This window comes from Balaenoptera borealis (genome assembly GCF_965194805.1).
Source record: "Balaenoptera borealis genome assembly, chromosome: 11".
In the NCBI taxonomy this organism is placed as follows: Eukaryota; Metazoa; Chordata; class Mammalia; order Artiodactyla; family Balaenopteridae; genus Balaenoptera; species Balaenoptera borealis.
In genome coordinates this window covers 64,192,135-64,210,127 of record NC_138868.1, presented here as the reverse complement: position 1 = coordinate 64,210,127, position 17,993 = coordinate 64,192,135, and the positions used below count along the sequence as shown (strand labels likewise).

General features: G+C 40.6%; 1 protein-coding gene and 1 long non-coding RNA gene across 13 annotated transcripts in view; one reads left to right on the top strand and one right to left on the bottom strand.

Moving 5' to 3' along the window:
* Window positions 1-17,993, top strand: part of SYTL2 (synaptotagmin like 2) — a 101,456-nt gene that overhangs the window by 6,787 nt on the left and 76,676 nt on the right. Inside the window, exon 1 of one of the 12 annotated variants that reach the window (XM_082343275.1) lies at window positions 704-1,232. The exons of the other annotated variants lie outside the window; for them this stretch is intronic. The gene's annotated coding sequence lies outside the window, so the exon portion shown is untranslated. Of the gene's footprint in view, window positions 1-703; window positions 1,233-17,993 lie in introns of those variants that run through there. 12 annotated transcript variants of the gene reach the window in all.
* LOC309606390 lies at window positions 5,322-17,990 on the bottom strand. Its single transcript, XR_014231799.1, has 2 exons — window positions 13,993-17,990; window positions 5,322-13,669 (listed from the first exon to the last, which is right to left on the bottom strand). It is a non-coding gene; the product is annotated as an uncharacterized lncRNA (long non-coding RNA).

Genomic DNA, 17,993 nt, shown 5'->3' with positions numbered 1-17,993 from the left:
GGGTTGTTTCAGGTCTTCCGTCTTGGGACATGTTGAAGGGCGCATCCTGAGACCTTGGTTGTCCCCCAAGTCTGCAACTATCGCCATAGCATATCACTTCCTCAATGTGTGTGTAAAATGGGAATGATCAGACCTGCCTCACAGGTTGTTCAGAGCATTAAATGAGGGCGTATATTTAATGGTCATATATTTAACGTGGGGGGGCTGATGCCCAAAGGTGAAACCAGGCTAAAAACTTGCCCCTTATCTTGAAGGCAGCAAGGAACTAATGGAAGTGTCTCAATATTGTGTGTGAAATAACTAGACTTTAGGACAGTAACACTGTCCAAAGTATGGAAGGTGGATCTGAGGTTGATCGAAGGCACGCTTGTTTGGACTTGTGGGAACAGATAAGATATTTTAAAGCTTTTGGTAAAAGGTACTTGTAGGAGCAGAGATGGTGCTGCTGTTTAATTCAAGACTTCTGGAGGAAGGTACACATGTGTTGGAAAATGGTGGCTCCATATACTAATTTATGGACTGGACCACATTGGAGATTAATTCCAAGATGATAACTATGCCTGCCGTGGAGTTAAGCGTATTTACCACTTTTAATAAGGACCCAGGTGTGCTTCTGGCAAGACGATTGAGGCTTGGACCCAGAAAGAATGTGTAAGGCCCGTATTTCCAGAATTGAAGTTCTGGGAATTGTTGACACCCAGTACGTGCTGAATTTGGTTCGTGCTTTGCAGAATTTCTCGTGCTCAGCAGGCACTGCTGTGGTTAGCAGTCTCTGAGTTTCCTGGTGGGGGAGGAGCAGGGAGGCGTGGGCCACAAAACTCTCATCTGTGGGCAAATCGCAAGAAACTGAGTGGCCCTTTTCCCCAAGCCATCAGCGTCAGACACAAGTACACACAAGTGTGTGTTTGTATATTTCTGGGCCTGTGTTTCTGTTTCCCTGAGTGTTGTCGGCTTTATCCAGACCAACGGGAAAACCTGACATATACCTGGAGTTCCTCAGGGAAGAGCCCCTGGGGAGATCAGCCTCGGTTGCTAGAGTTGCATAGTTGTGGAGAGGATCACCTGCTTCCCACATGAACTGGGTGGTGGCCCGAGCCAAGGGTGTGGAGGAGATGTGGCTCCACCTGTCAGAAGCTTCCGGGAACAGATGTTCGTGGAATGGAGCACAGGTGTTTGCTTGGTGTGTGAGGAACTGCGGATGGAGCGGACGTGCTCCCTTCTTCCCTTCTCTGGTAACCTTTCCCCATGATCTCACTCTCTGAGTCATCAGGAACTGAAAGCTAGTCTCAGGCTGACAGGTGGAACACAGGGAGCAAGATGTACCCTTTAACCTCCTGGAGGCACCTCACCTTGGGCTTTTGGCATGTGAGACCTTTGAGCCTGTCTTCCTCACGTGCCAAGCCCCCAGGTCCTTCTCAGTGGGTTAATCAAGCGGAGGAGGAATCCTTTGATAGATTTGGGTTTGGTCTCTCTCCTTTGAGACCACAGGCACCAAGACAGATGAGCTGTGGGTGGGAATGGTCAGCTCTTTGAAGGGTGTGTTTGTGTGCTTCACTGCCTACAGGTACAATGACCACGTGTTTAAGTTTAGTTTGATGTTTAAGTATAGTATGACTGGTTGATCTTTGGTGAAATTTTGTTGCTACTCTTTTTAAACTATTAATAAATAGCGAACGTTTGTTGATAAAGGGGCAGCATGCTCTGGGGGGAAGGATATCAGACTTAGAGACAAGAGTTAGTTCATTCAATAAATACTGTGTTTACTGTGTGCCAGAAATTGTTTTAGGCTCAGAGTCCAGTGGGGAAAGCAGGCGTCTATAATTACACATGGTGTGATGTTAATAGTCAGATGTGAGTATAGAGGGAGGTGGGGTGGTGAGAGGGAAGAGGGAGCAAGTGCCAAGGGCTTCTTGGAAGAGGTGACACTTGAGAGGAGACTTGAGGGATGAATAGGGATCAGAAGGTTAAGAGGGGCAGGAAATAGTGTGGCGGGCACAGTTTCACGTTCAAGGCAAGGTTGGCAGGAACTGAGGCCAGAGACGTAGCGAGTAGGCTGAACATGGAGAGCTTTGTAAATCTCATTAAGGAGACTGGACTCTATAAAATCCTAACTTGTATTCTGCACTGTGTGAAAATTGGGCAAGTATTTCCTCTCTGAGTCTCAGTTTCCTTATTAGTAATATGGAGATGATAATGATTGCCTGGCTTTATCTCATGACGTTATAGTGAGACTCAGTATAATAATAGTGGCCAACAATTACTGAACACTCACTATGTGCCAGACAGACTTTGCATTAAGCTCTTTACATGATTTAACTCATTGAATCCTCACCACAACTTTATAAGATAGGTACTATTATTGAGCCCATTTTATAGATGGGAAATCAGAGGCATAGAAGTTAAGTAACTTGTCTCAGATCAGAAAGCTAATACATGGTGGAGTCAGGATCTGAACCGAGGCACTCTGGCCACAGAGCACTTCTCAGTAGTGTGCACGTGTGTGTGTGCATGCATGCTTATGTTTATAGTGCTATCTCTCTGTCAAGCTTAAGAGCCTAGTTATGTTTGCTTGAGGCAGAAGAAATGCATAGCTCTTGACTTGCCGTGTGTAGTGTTTGGCTTCTCCTCTGCTATAGCTGAGCCTCTAAGCTGGCTTCCTCCACATTTGCCATTCTAGTCGCCACCTCCTTCCTGAGCACTGGTTCCTCATCTCCATCGGAGTTCTAGACACAGCCACTGAATGTTCTGCCCTGCTATTAGTTTTTACCTTTAACCTGGCTGCCCTTCCAGGCACTTCTGGTTGAATGCACTAATCCCGCAGTTGACTTAAGAACTTTGAGTCTTGTTTGATTCCTGCATCTCCTGAGGAGCATTGTTACTGCTTCCTTCTCAATGTTGTTCCCAAAGGACATTTATATTTCACCTCTTTGCACCTTCTAGCTCTCTGCGGCTTTTGTGAGATCTAAGGCAAAAGCCCTGGTCCTTTCGACTATAGTGACTCCTCTCATTCATGCTAAAGTAACATGTTTAGAAAAGTAAAAAAACTCACACACAGACTCCCCCATTACCCACTGCATAAAACTCAGTCTCCTTAGTTTGACATCTGAGACCTGTGTTTTAGATTCATGTCTTCCACTATCCCCTTCTATGAACCCAGTCTTCCATTCAAACCGTATTCCCCTTTCCCTATAGCAGCCTCTGTGCATTGTTTATATAGCTTCCTGTCTGTGCCTGGAAGGATACTTTTATTCCCCTTCTTGAGCTCTTCCCTGCCCTGCCACTTACTCTCAGATCTTACCTGTTCCTAAAACTGCAGCTCTGTGGTAATTCTTACCAAAATCTTCCTGGTTCATCACAGCAGGAAGTTTCCTCTCCCTTCTCTAACTGGTTTAGTGTTTGGCGTATACCTCTTTTATGGTCGTCATCGCATACCACCTTGTGTTAATGCTCTTTGTGTACTCATCTTACCGTCCCTATTGGTCTGAAATTTCTTAGAGGGCAGGGACTTATTGTTATTTCCTTACTGCCTGGAGCCCAGCAGGCTGACACAGTACAAATGTGCTGAATGAATATATTTTGAAGCACTGAGTTATATTCACTATCTGTTTTTTTTTTAATGAGAATTTCAATATGTCAGTGGGCTCTAAGAATTTAGTGGTCAGAGGGCAGTTATTAATTAGATATTTGGGTTTTTGCTTTGTGTGTGCGGGAAGGAATTAACATAGGGAGCCTGAGACGGCTTGTCCTTAGAAACGCCTGCTTGCATGGTTGGTCCTTGACTGGTATCTGGGAACTTGGATTGCAGAAGGGTTCCCATCACTCTATATGATACCAGTAGCTCACTGTATATCTAAACTGTGCAAACAATGCAGTTTATGCTGAGCACCTACTTTCCTTCTGGGAGTCTGGAATTTGGGTACATGCCAGGCAGGGGGTATCTGCATGACCAGTCTCCAATAAAAACCCCTGGACGCTGACTCTCTAATGAGCTTCCATGGTTGTTAACATTTCACACATGTTGTCACAACTTGTGTGTATGACTCAGCTGAGATGGGCCTCTTTGAAGCCCATGCCTGGTTTTCCCCAGACTTCACCCCATCTACCTTTTTTCCTTGCTGATTTTGCTTTGTATTCTTTCACTGTAATAAATCACGGCTGTATGATTGTATGCTGTCCCATGAGTCCTCCCACTGAACCATCAGAAATCTGGGGCTGGTCTTGGGGATCCACTCAACACACCATGAAATGCCACAAATGCAGACCCAATCCTTTTTTTTCTTTTTTCTTTTAGCTAAGCCTTCAGAGTTATTAAAGTTTTGGAGAGGTTATTGGCCCTCACATAAGAGAAGAACCCAATTCTTAAGACTGTATGCATATGGGCATGTGAATGAACATAATGCTCTGTGAGATAAAGCTGAAGCCTTCTTGATTGCTCTCTGTAAAATTTGGGTGAGAAAGAGCTATTGGAGGAGGCTTGGTTTGATTTTTCATAACATCCCAAGTACTGTCAGAGTCCTAAAAATATTAGTTATCAGAACTAGGCTCTTAGAAAAACTAGGGGCAGTATTAGCCTGGGATCCACCCATTCTTATTATTCCTCTAAATCAGGAGTTGAGTTCCTTGGGACATTTTTCCTGCCTGAAAATAAGGGGTGGGTAGGGCATCCATAATGTTGAGATTCTATTGTGTCAGACATCAGCTAGGTGTTTAACATGAATCATTTCCTTTAATCCTCACAAAGATCCTCAAAGGGAGGAATTTTAGGCTGTGCAAATATAGTTAAGGAAAATGAAACTTAGAAGAAGTGAAATACTGGTCAAGAGTCACACAGCTAGTGAGTGGTAACCCTGGAATTCAAGCCTAGGTCCAAACTCCCAAGTCAGTGCTCTTTTTTTTTTTTTTTTTTCCCCATTGTGCTGCCTGAACACAATGGTGTGACTTCATAAAATAATTAATAATCAGTCAGTATATCAGCTCTTTTACAAGTGGCTACGCCTTACCTGGGCCTCAGTAAATGTTAAGTTTTGCGAAGTTTTATCTTCTGGTCCCTAGCTGGAAGGTTTAGAGAAGGAGGAAGTTTCCCTGGCAATGGTGGCTTCCGTGCATGCCCTATGCTTGTGTATTGCCTTTCCAGGGTCCTGGCTCTATTCACACGGCCCAGGAGTGTGCTGCAGTCCATGAGTGGGTGGAGGCAGGCATGGCCTGCTCTGTCATTTTGTCAGTTTCAGAGCAAGTGTGCCTGAAGTCTTTCTTCCTGATAATCTTGGATAAAAACTTACCTGGGAACAATTGCATTATGAAATTTGAAAGTAAATGGAGAGTTGTTGTTTTTTTTTTTTTAAAGAATAGAACTATAAGGAGGAGAATAGAAATAGGTGATTTGGGGTGCCCTCTTCTATTCTTATTAGTTTCATCCTAGGAAATGTTTTTATACCGCATTGCTTTTAGATGATAAGCATATTTCAATAAGGAAACAAGGCCTTGGGCTCCACAGAGTACAGCGGGAAGTGCTGGGTATGAGCAAATAAATTTAGCATCCGGTACAGGGCCCAGCACAGACTAGGTACACTATGAACATTTGTCGAATAAATGCAACTGGGGGTAAGTGTCTTACCTCTTTTGCTGCCCAAAGGACAGAGTAACTTGGGCCCCAGTTCCCATTAGTGTGCTCCTGCTGAGGAAGGGAAGATTCACTTTTTTTAGATCAGATGTTGAACCTGGGGCCAGGCCATCATCATTTCAGAGAATGAAATGCAAATGGTTTCTCGTTGGTGGGATGAGATTTTATTTGTGATGCTGAGAATAGATTTAGTGGTGGAGCTAGTACTTAGGTAACAGCTAGTACTTAGGTAGTGTTTATTGTGGAGACTAAATGCTTTACACATACAAACCCATCTAATCCTCACATCATACCTTTAAGTAGAGATTTTACCAGTGAGGAAGCTGAAATGCAGAGAGACTAAGTAACTTGCCCAAGGTCACATATAAGTGGTAATTCTGAAATGTAAATGTGGATACCACTTAACTGCTCTTCAGTGATATTATAAAAGAATAGGAACCTAGGCATTTTCCCCCAATTTTTTTTTATTGGGGTAAAATACCCAGAAAATTTATCATCCTAACCTTTTCTAAGTGTTCAGTGGCATCAAACGCATTCACAATGTTGTGCGGCCATCACCCTCATCCATCTCATAACTCTTTTCATCTTATAAAACAGAAATTCTATACCCATTGAACAATAAATCCCCATTTCCCCCTACTCCTACCCCCTGGCAACTACCATTCTACTTTCTGTTTCTGTGATTTGATTACTCTAAGTACCTCATGTGAGTGGCATCATACAGTATTTCTCTTTTTGTGACTGGCTTATTTCACTTAGTATAATGTCCGCAAAGATCTCCCATATTGTAGCATATGTCAAAATTTCCTTCCTTTTTTAAGGGCCAGTAATATTCCAATATATGTATATACCACATTTTGTTTATCCATTCATCCATCAGTGGATACTTGTGTTGCTTCCACGTTTTAGTTGTTGTGAAAAATGCTGCTGTGAACATGGGTGTATAAATATCTCTTCCAGACCTTGCTTTCAGTTCTTTTGGGTATATACTCGGAAGTGGAATTGCTGGATCATATGATAATTCTACTTTTAATTTTTTGAGGAACTGCCATACTGTTTTCCACAGAGGCTGTACCACTTTGCACTCCCACCAACTCTGCGCAAGGGTTCTAATTTCTCCACATCCTTGCCAACACTTGCTATTTTCTGTTGTTTTTTTTTTTCTTTCATAGTAGCCATCCTAATGGATGTGAGATGGTATCTCATTGCAGTTTTGATTTGCATTTCCCTAGAGATTAGTGATGTCAGGTATCTTTTCATGTGCTTATTGGACATTTGTATATCTTCTTTGGAGAAACATCAAGTCTTTTGCCCATTTTTAATTGGGTTGGTTTTGTTGAGCTTTAGGAGTTCTCTATAACTTTTGGATATTAATTCTTTATCAGATATATGTGATTTTCAAATTTTTTTCATTCTGTGGGGTACCTTTTTACTCTGTTGATAGTGTTTTGATGCACAAAGCTTTAAAATTTTCATGAATTCCAATTTATCTATTTTTTTCTTTTGCTGCCTGTGCCTTTGGTGTCATAGTCAAGAAGTCACTGCCAGATCCAATGTCATGAAGCTTTTGCCCTATGTTTTCTTCTAAGAATTGTATGTTTTAAGTCTTATATTTAGGTCTCTGATCCATTTTAAGTTAATTTTTGTATATAGTGTTAGGTAAAGGGCCAACTTCATTATTTTGCATGTGGATATCCAGTTTTCTCAGCATTATTTATTGAAAAGACTGTCCTTTTTCCATTGGGTGGTTTTGGCACCCTTGTCAAAAATCATTTGAGAGAACCTAGGCATTTTGAAAGGCCATCTAGTTCTTGCTATTTCTTTGCTTTATTTATTAAAAGAATAGTACAGGTGAAAGGCTTCTCTTTCCATGAATTCCTGGAGCAATTTCTGGAAATTCTGCTTTTCTTTTAGGTCTATATAAACCTTAAACAATATTTTAAATTTTTATCAGTAAGAAATGAAAGTTCATGTTTGAGTCTTTTTATACTTTTCCCCCTAACATAATGTTGTTTTTTTCTTCCCTCAAATACCAGGCAAATAGTAGAAATCAAGTTCAAACAAGCAGCAAAGACTTTATAAACTCAAGTTCCCCCACTGGGAGACAAGTTCATGGAGAAACATGATGACCGGTTGGGAATTTGGATTCTTTTGAGTTTTGTGATATGAAAGTCTATTCTGTGACCTTGAGGAAGTGGGAGATTGTATTGCTTGTTCTGTTGTCCTTTAGAGTTGAATGTGCATTTTTGAGTCATTGGAGCATGGGGGTTGAGGAACTGTGAGCTCTTTTCTCTAATGAGTTTCATAGCATCGTTAATTAAAGATGGCAAAGTGTTAACTTCTCATTTGGACATGTTTCCAGTTGTGCTGGACTTGTTTTTCAGACCACATAGTTATTTTTAATTAAATATTTTACGGTGTTCATATTTGCATTGAGGGAGCGTACTGACCAAAACGAAGTGGAACTGCAATTGCTTGCCAGATTCCAGCCACAGATCCTCCAACCTTTTTTTGGTAATAGGATTTTTCGTTTGTGCAGAACTAAATAATATGACAGCTGTGAGGCCTTAACCATGGAAATGCCTATTTATTTGCCTGTTGGAACAATTTCCATGACAGAGAGTGTTGAGAGCATGCCCTTGATTTTTAAGGACAGGTTTATAAAAACATCAGTTATGAGATATATCAGCTTACATTTCATGCATGTTTTCAAAATTTGATGTGGCTGAAACTTTTCTCCATGTCTGTCTCTTGGAGAAAGTTTATAATTCAAAATCCTTGAAGAGAAAATAGAAAACTGCTCGTCTCTAAAACATAGAATTTGATTAATAACAGTTCTCAAATTACTTTCTTCCTGATAGGTATTTGTATTTTGTAATGAAACTGGGCAGGTGGAGAAGCAGTTTATTAATAAACAAATAGCTTTTGTGATTACTTCTCTTGTGAAATCATTTTGATTCTTTGGTTTATTGTTTCTAAAAGGTAATTGTTTGAGGAGGAGGAAAAATCCTTCTGGAGACTTCAAGGTACTTAAAGTGACACATTTCATAGGAGCCCCATTTAGCGATGGTTTGCATTAAATGAACTAGAAAGTTAAGCTACAGGTTAAGAGAGAAATGAGCAGCCCTGACTGAGAAGAGAACACAGAAGGGCAAGGGACATGCGGCTGACAATGGCCGCCACTGCCCTGTCAGATAACCCTTTCTGATCTATCCCAGAAGGGTCTGAGGGAGCTCTATTGGTAGAGCCCAGGGTCACCCCTAATTTGAAGAGGTTAGAGGCTGGGTTGGTGTCATATTTTCCCTGGTGAGTTGTGTCTTTTTCAATGATTCAGAGTCCAATCTATAGAACAACGGGCTTTTGCTGAAGCAGACTATACCCCACATCGGACCTTGCTCATCTGGCTTCCTTTGACTCACACTGGGTACGTACCCAAATTTAGCACATAATAATAATCTTTCCTATAGAATTCACCAGTTACATACTGTGTGTAGGTTCAATCTCAGCTAGACTGTCAGCATGTCAAGGTTATTCATCCCCTTCTCCTGTAGCTTTTGTATTCCTGTAACAGCTGGTAGGATTCCCAGGGAATGAGGTTGAGAGTTATGGGTCTTTCTCAATTTTAAGAAATTGAGAAAGCAAACAGCTATTTGCTGCATGTATTCCCTTATTTATGAGCTCAAAGTTTAGCTATATGACTCCACATGAGTTACTCCCAATATCTTGCTAACCACACGACTTAAGCCAGAGGAGAGGGATTGAAGTGGGCACACATGAGAGACTTCAAGTATGTATTTGAAGAACTGTTGTAGGCGTGTTGGAAAACAGCTGTTTGCTGTGTCCACAGTGGACGTGCAAAAAGGAACAGATGGCAGATTAGATGGTAAAAACTTAGATGATAAAGGGCTTGTCCACCTTTATGATAGGAAAGGAACTTAGAAGTTGTCTCTTTATTCTACAGATGAGGAAACTGAGGCAAAGGCAGGTTGAATGATGAATCCAGGCTCACAAAGCTACTGAGTAGCACAGTTAGTGTTGAATTAATGTCTTGAGGCTTGCCGTTTGCTGTTTTCCCATAATCCTCTACTCCCAATCTTTAATCATTGCAAATGCTGTGACTAGATGCTCAAGTGCTCTACCCAGCAAAACTGAGGTCTCTTCCTTCTGGATTTTTTTTAAATTTAAAAGGCTAGATGACTATCTTCCTGGTGGAGGGGGTGTGCAAGTAAAGTCCAGAAAAAATATTTTCTGGAGGTCACTGTGAGCCAGTATACTTACTGAGAGTTCTTTGTTTTGGTAGATGCACATTTGTACACATGTACCATTTCTCTGCCACACCATACTTTATCTCTTCACCCTGAAGTAGTTTCTAGGTCATTTGGTTTTCCCTTATGCTGTGGAATGGTGATGGGGCAGGAGCTGCTAGCATCCTACGACACATGCCAGTTTCCCTAAATAGAAGGTAAGCAAGAATCCTCAAGCTGGGTTTTTATATCTAAGAAGTGAGAGCCCAGGGATCAGAGGAAGCTGCTGGGAGGCTGTCCTTGAAATGCAGATGAATTTAGAATGAAAGAGAAAGCACAGTGTTTGGTATGTAGTTGTCACTTAAGAAATAATTATTGAACAAATGAATTATGGTGCGTCTCTTCCTTCCCTTGTAATTATAGAGCTGGAAGGGAACTTAAAGACAAATTCAGCTCAACCTTTTCATTTTATGGGATGAGACAAGTGAAGACTAGTGATTTGCCCAAAGTCTCACAGCTAGTTAGGGACTGTGCTGGGGCCAGGCACATGTCATTCTCTGTCTTGATATTATATTACGTTGAACCAAGTGAAATTGTCATTTCTATGGATCAGAACATTTGCATATTGGCAATTTTGTGTGGTTCCACCTAATATTTTTGAAGGACCAATACTAAGTATACTTTCTTCTCAGTAATAGCAATAACAACCGTGGCCTTCTCTGTAAAACAAGCCCAGAGTAGTGTAGCTTAGTGTGAAGATCAAGAATACTGGTTCTGAATCAGATTATCCTGGTTTTATATCCTTGGTCTTTCTAAGCTGAAGTTTCCTCATCTATAAAATAGAAAAAATATTATGCACATCGCTCTTGAGATTGTTTTAAAGGTTAAACGAACTGATTCTTTGAAAGGCTTAGTATATAGTGCCTGGCACGTAGTAATTACTTAATGAGTATATGCTATTATTCATTGCATTAATAAGGAAGAGAATAGAACTCATAAAGTTTTAAAGATTTTTAATCCTTCTAGACAGCACATTCATTTTTTTTTCTCTGAAATCTGTGGGTTATGCCATATGTTTATTGTCTAACTTGGACATATCTTTATATTCTATTTCATACACTTCTGCTGGTTATAGGGAATATGCTTGGAATGATGTTCTTTTTTTAAGACCTTGGCTTTGACAAAACGTGCTGTTGTTCCATGCAAGATCATCATGGTAGAAGTAAAGCAAACATGTGTGAATATGCAAAATTAGACCAGGATCTCCATTAAGGGACGGGGTCTGTTCTGTAACAGTCATGCATGATTCCTCCTCAGTTACTAGCTGAGGCCAGGTGTGTAGTCAGGGCTCAAAATGACTGACCAACCGACTAAGTATATTCTTTTAAAACCTGGACCCTGGAACTATATCCAGTGTTTGTCCGTCTCTGTCTTATGGGTCAGCAAATATCTCCACTGCCTGGGCTTGGAAACAGCCATGTGTAAAGTATTTCTCATAAAACTCTTCATAACCCAGTGACACATCCAGAGCAAATATGTTTTCAGACAGCTGCATACTTAGGGGAAAAGTTATCACCCTCTGGGTAAGAACGGACTAAGGCACTCCCAGCCCTGAGAAGGAAGCAGTAGACTTACCCTGAAAACAAATACTTCCCTGGCAGAGAAAATAAACAGAAGCCCTTTCTCCTTCTCTTCAGTACCACCAACCCACTGTTCTTAGGGATCGTAGACTTTTGGGGTGTCTTGCCCTAGTATCTATGCTGCTTTTGGACAGGACCAAGGCATGAAACCAAGGGGAGGAGGCCATGCCTGAGATAAGGCTTCTTCCACAGTGATTTGCAGGGAGGGGTACTTGCGGTGCACTGTCCTAACAGCTACCAGTAAATTCCCTTGTCAGCTTCCACTTGAACTGGTCTGCTCCCATTTCTCCATCCTCTATCTCCATTTACTTTGTACACATTACTTTTGCCATTGTAAATGGAAGTAAAGTTCGATCTTTAGAGAAACGTTCTACATGAATAAAACACTATTGAAAAGGCATAAACTTACTAAGAATTGGCCACCATTTTGCAAAAATAAGCAGTATCCCCCATTTTACAAATGGGAACACTGAGGTTCAGAGAAATTAGCTGGCACAAGATCACACAGCAAATAATCAATGCAGCTACTACTGCAGCCTCAGTGGGAGGTGATCTTTAACCTCACTGTAGGCCTGTAAGGCTGGGGTGGGGAGCACAGCTTTTACAGGCCTTTCAGAGTTGAGAAAATTGGAGCAAAAGGATTGTGAATTACTGGTTTACCCAGCTCTACTATAAGGAGTAGAAAATGTGTACATTCCTTCATTCACATATTTATTAAAACCACTTTTATTCAGTCTCTGCTCTTGGTTCAACATTGTGCTAGGCACTGAGAGGGTATCAAAAAGGTAGAGGACATGGGTCCTGTCGCAGGAGCTTTTATCCTATAAGGAGATAAGAGTCCTGAAACACCTGTCCTTAATGTAAGAAGAGGAGTTTGATTATGTGATAAAAACAGTCGGTGCATTTAGAGGCGGGAGAGATCTATGTAGGTGGTAAGGAAAGATTTCATGTGTTAAACATTCAGTCTCAAATGGTGGTGCTTATGGTGGCAGAGGAGAGATTTCTTAAGATTTTAAAAAAACTTTTAAGATAATTGTAGATTCTTATATAGTTGTAAGAAATAATACTGAGAGACCTGTGTATGCTTTACCCGGTTTCCCTCAATGGTAACATCTTGCACAACTATAGTATAATAATCACAACTAGGATAATGACATCAATACAATTGTGATATCCTCAGTATTACATGTACTCACGTGTGTGAGCAAGAGTGCTCACCTGGGTGTGTTAAGTGCTGTACAGTTTTATCACGTGTATTCACCACTATCAAGATGCTGGTCAGTTCCATCCCTACAAGGATCTCTCCCTTTTTTCTTTTACAGCCATCTCCATCTTCCTCTTGCCTCCTCTATCCCCATTCCCAACCCCTGGCAACCACTCTTCTGTTCTCCATTTCTATAATCTTTCCATTTCAAGAATGTCACATAGATGGAATGATAGAGTATATAACCTTTGGGATTGGCTATTTTTTACAGTTAGCATAATTCCCTTAAGATTCATCCAAGTTGTTGTGTGTATCTATAGTTTGTTCTTTTTATTGCTTAGTAGTATCCCATTGTATGGATATACTGCAGTTTAACTCTTCACCTCTTGAAGGGCATCAGGATTATTCCTAATTTCTGGCTATTACAAATAAAGCTGCTATGAACAAGATTTTTTTTTTTACACTATTTATGTAGCATAGTTGGGTCTAACCTCAGGCAGAGCATGAAGTGGGAGTCACTGTCGTGCCTTCCCTGGGGATATTTTGTTCTTTCATTTAGCACTCATTCAGTGAGTACTTTTTTGAGCTAAGCATTATACTACTTACATTCTACTAAGAAGTAGGTGAATGAAAATTACCTTTGTTGACTCTTGGACTTAAGTGGCCTACGGCTCTCAGTTTATGGCTTCTTTGGAAAATCAAGCTGGAAGGCCAGGGTGTGGACCTCATTAAGCTCCTGTGGACTCTGACAGGCCTCAAGAATTCAGTTTTCAGGGTTTTACTCTCTGAATTCTCCTGGACCAAGTCAGACTTTCTGTAGCATTTAATGATTAAAAATTTAATTGAAAATCTTACCAGTCAGCCTTTGGAATTATTTTGGAAACAGAAGAATAGAAGAAGTTTCTGCAGGAATTGTTTGCAAATCTGCTCTTCCTTAAAAACAAAAATTAAAAAATGGGACCTAGGGCTTCCCTGGTGGCGCAGTGGTTGAGAATCTGCCTGCTAAGGCAGGGGACACAGGTTCGAGCCCTGGTCTGGGAAGATCCCACATGCCGCGGAGCAGCTGGGCCCGTGAGCCACAATTACTGAGCCTGCGTGTCTGGAGCCTGTGACCCGCAACGGAAGGGGCCGCGATAGTGAGAGGCCCGCGCACCGCGATGAAAGAGTGGACCCCGCTCGCCGCAACTAGAGAAAGCCCTCGCACAGAAACGAAGACCCAACACAGCTAAAAATAAATAAATAAATAAATAAAGTAGCTATTAATTAAAAAAAAAAAAATGGGACCTAATCAAACTTATAAGCTTTTGCACAGCAAAGGAAACCATAAAAAAAAAAAAAACGAAAAGACAACTTACACAATGGGAGAAAATATTTGCAAATGATGCGACCGACAAGGGCTTAATCTCCAAAATATACAAACAGCTCATACAATTCAACAACAAAAAAACAACCCAATAAAAAATGGGCAGAAGACTGTAATAGACATTTCTCCAAAGAAGACATACAGATGGCCAATAGGCAGATGAAAACATGCTCAACACCACTAATCATTAGAGAAATGCAAATCAAAATTACAATGAGGTATCACCTCACACCAGTCAGAATGGCCATAATTAAAAAGTCTACAAATAACAAATGCTGGGGAGAGTGTGGAGAAAAGGGAACCCTCCTACATGGTTGGTGGGAATGTAAGTTGGTGCAGCCACTATGGAAAACAGTATGGATGTTCCTCAGAAAACTAAAAATAGAATTACCGTATGATCCAGCAATGCCACTCCTGGGCATATACCCAGACAAAACTTCATTCAAAAAGAAACATGCACTCCTGTGTTCATAGCAGCACTATTCACAATAGCCAAAACATGGAAACAACCTAAATGTCGATCGACAGATGAATGGATAAAGAAGCTGTGGTACATATATACAATGGAATACTACTCAGCCTTAAAAAAGAATGAATTAATGCCATTTGCAGCAACATGGATGCAACTAGAGATTATCATACTAAGTAAGTCAGAAAGAGAAAGACAAATACCATATGATATCATTTATATGTGGAATCTAAAATATGGCACAAATGAACATATCTACAAAACAGAAACAGATTCACAGACATAGAGATCAGACCTGTGGTTGCCAAGGGGGAAGAGGGAAGGGAGAGGGATGGACTGAGAGTTTGGGGTTGGTAGATGCAAACTATTACCCTTAGAATGGATAAATAATAAGGTCCTACTGTATAGCACAGGAAACTATATCCAGTCTCCTGGGATAAACCATAATGGAAAAAAATATTTTAAAAGAGTGTGTGTGTGTATACACACACACACACACACACACACACACACACACACACACATATGTATAACTGAGTCACTTTGCTGTACAGGAGAGGTTGGTACAACATTGTAAATCAACTGTACTTCAATTAAAAAAGTCAATTAAAAAATCTTCTTTTCTTTTTATAAGACTGGTAGACAAGGACTTTGACTCCTAGGAAGATATTAGACATTTGCCAGATAAAAGCTAGTTAAGGGGAAAGTTGAAAGCCCACTTTTCCTTCTGTTTTACATTCCTGAAGGGGGTTTATTTCCATCTGCCCTCAAATGAGCTGTGTTGTTAGTTTGAGCCCATACTGAAAGTCTGTTCTATCCCCTCTGTTATTTAGCATATGTCATTTCATTTGAGTTTTGTTCAGAATTACAAAAGCCTCTGTCCTCAGGTGAGACTGAGTCCCACAGAATAGACCTCATTGGTGTTTTGCCTTCTAGCTTTTAGGGGCCCCCAGGTGCTTTTCCCTTTAGCGGGGACCATACATCATATATAGCTGTGATTTCAATGTGGAGTGGGTGTGGGATTTCTCTTGACTCAAATTGCCCTTTTCTCACCTCCTACTTCTTTCCTCCCTATCTTGAAACCTCTTCTGACTGATCCAAGTAAGAAGTAACACCCAAGTAAGAGGATACTGCATTAAATACATGCAAATACTGGTGTGTTGTAGCAGGCAGAAGGCTGTGATGTGAGTAAATAGTGATTCCAAGGGCTGATAGAAACTAGTTTGTAAATGTAGATGATGGAAACATTTTCCCCCTACCAGCTCTGTGGGATTGTGGGAAGAAATGAAACACTAAAATTTAAGGTGGTGGGGTTTTTTTTGTATAATTCTTTTTTTAATGAATGTTGAAGGATGGTAGTTTTCTATGCTTCTGAGGTACATGAATGTAATACAGTGAACATGTAATAAAGTGACGCCCCATGATGATATCATTTATTTCCCTTGTATCTCAGCCTATAGTAGTGGCATTTGAAAGCTATTATTTTGGGGAATAATATAATTATGGACCCAGAATTTGAAGTGAAAGAGCATTGCAGGCTGACTAGTTTTCCTTGATCTCCTCAGTCTTTTCTTCCATTCTTTTTTCTTCTCTTGTATCTAAGATGAAAAAAAAAAAAAAATCAGGCAGAGAATATCATATCTTTAGATAAGGTATTTTTTCTTCATATCTCTATTAATTTACTTAATTCCTTTCTGCAACACATTCATGAGGTTCACCACACTCCTTTTTTCTTCTTGGTGGCTTTGGTCTTCCAAATGGAAGAATAAGGCAGAAGGAATTTGAGGCATGTGGTGGTTAAGCCTGCCCTTAAAGCCCAAGCTCTATTTTCAGACCATTGTGTTGCACCATCTCTACCATTAAACTTTTACAAAGTTTAGTCTTAATTTATCTGAGTTCATTAAATGCTTTTCCTGGGGAAATGTTTCTTTTCTCCTCTGACTTGTCTCTTGGTGAAGGTGAGAGTTCTCCCTGGGTTTAAGAAAGATGAATTTTCAGTTACCTTGTGAAGGCTGATTTTAGGACATTGTGTCAGGTCAGACCGAGAAGTTTGCTCTGGGGCACGTGACCCATGGCTGTTGTGGCTGAATAGCGTCCACTAGGCTGCTGGAGGCCTTCTGGCTCCTCCTGTCCTTGGGCTGCTTCAGAAAGTTCAGTCTGAGGAAACCTGTGGGCAGAATCTGTCGGAGACTAGAAGGTGAAACAAGCCGGAGAGTCGGTCAGAGAGAAAGGGGCAGGAAGCGCCAAAGACTTAAAAGGCTACAATCCAGGCATCTAGAGAGTGACACCGTTGTCCAAGAGGGGCAGAGTGGCATGGAGGTCAAGCGTGTGGACACTGGTGCTGAACAGCTGAGTAGAGTCCTGCACTGCCACTTACTAAGTTACTTAGTCTCTCTGTTTCCTTATCTGTAAAACGCTTACCTTGGCATATAGTTGTGAGAAATTAATGATACAAAGTGTTCAGAACAATGCCTGTCATATGGTAACTGCTGCCTAAGCCTTTGATATTCTTATAGTTATTATTAGTCAATAATAACTAATTTTGCCTAGTTTGCTATTTACTGTCAAGAATAAGGGCTATTTAATTTGGTTGTAAAATATCTTACTCTTTAGAGGAGCCTGAGCATTACTGAATGACTGCGTTAACTCGCTCCTGCCAGATTGGGATGGCGTCATTCTGGGCTTTGAGATGAAAAGTGTTCTTGTGAGTTATGGGGCCATGGCCTATTGTAGCCAAATTCTGCTGCAGTCTGAATTTTGCTCTCTGACCAATATGAATCAGAGCATTTTATTGCTGGCTCTATGAGATCCCTCTTTGGAAAAGAAAGATCATCTTTTACAGTGCCATTATTTTGCAAATGAGGTGAACAAAGACCCAGAAGGTTAAGTGTACTTGCCCAACATCACATAGGTCAGGAGTGTCTGAGCTGGGAGAGAGATTGACCTTGATTCCCATGACAGTGTTCTTTTTCCAGTACATTCGGGTTTTCCACAATCACAGCCCTCCTCTGAAGTGTAACGTACCTGATAAGTCTCTCTCACACAGATGTCCTTAGGAGGTATTTATTGATCAGTCTTCATTGATTAAAAATTTATAAAATGAGTGCTCATCTTCTTCTGTAATCAAAGTTATGGGTAAGATTGATTTACCTAAATATTTTCAGCTTTCCATTATAGCTTGACCATTTATTTAATATCTACCTCCGCTAGGAAAAAAACCAGAATAATAAGAATTTATAAGTATTACCTGACCCATATGTTTGTAGTTTTTGAAATGAAAACTTGAAATTCTATTATCGGTTTGTAGACGGTAACTATTATCTATAAAATACACACATATACCCATATCTGTGTATGAATTAGTATTTAAGAAGACAGACGGGGGTGAAGTTCCTCCACTCCTCTGAGCCCAGTTCCTCTTCTGTAAAATAGGAATGATAATGATACTTTCCT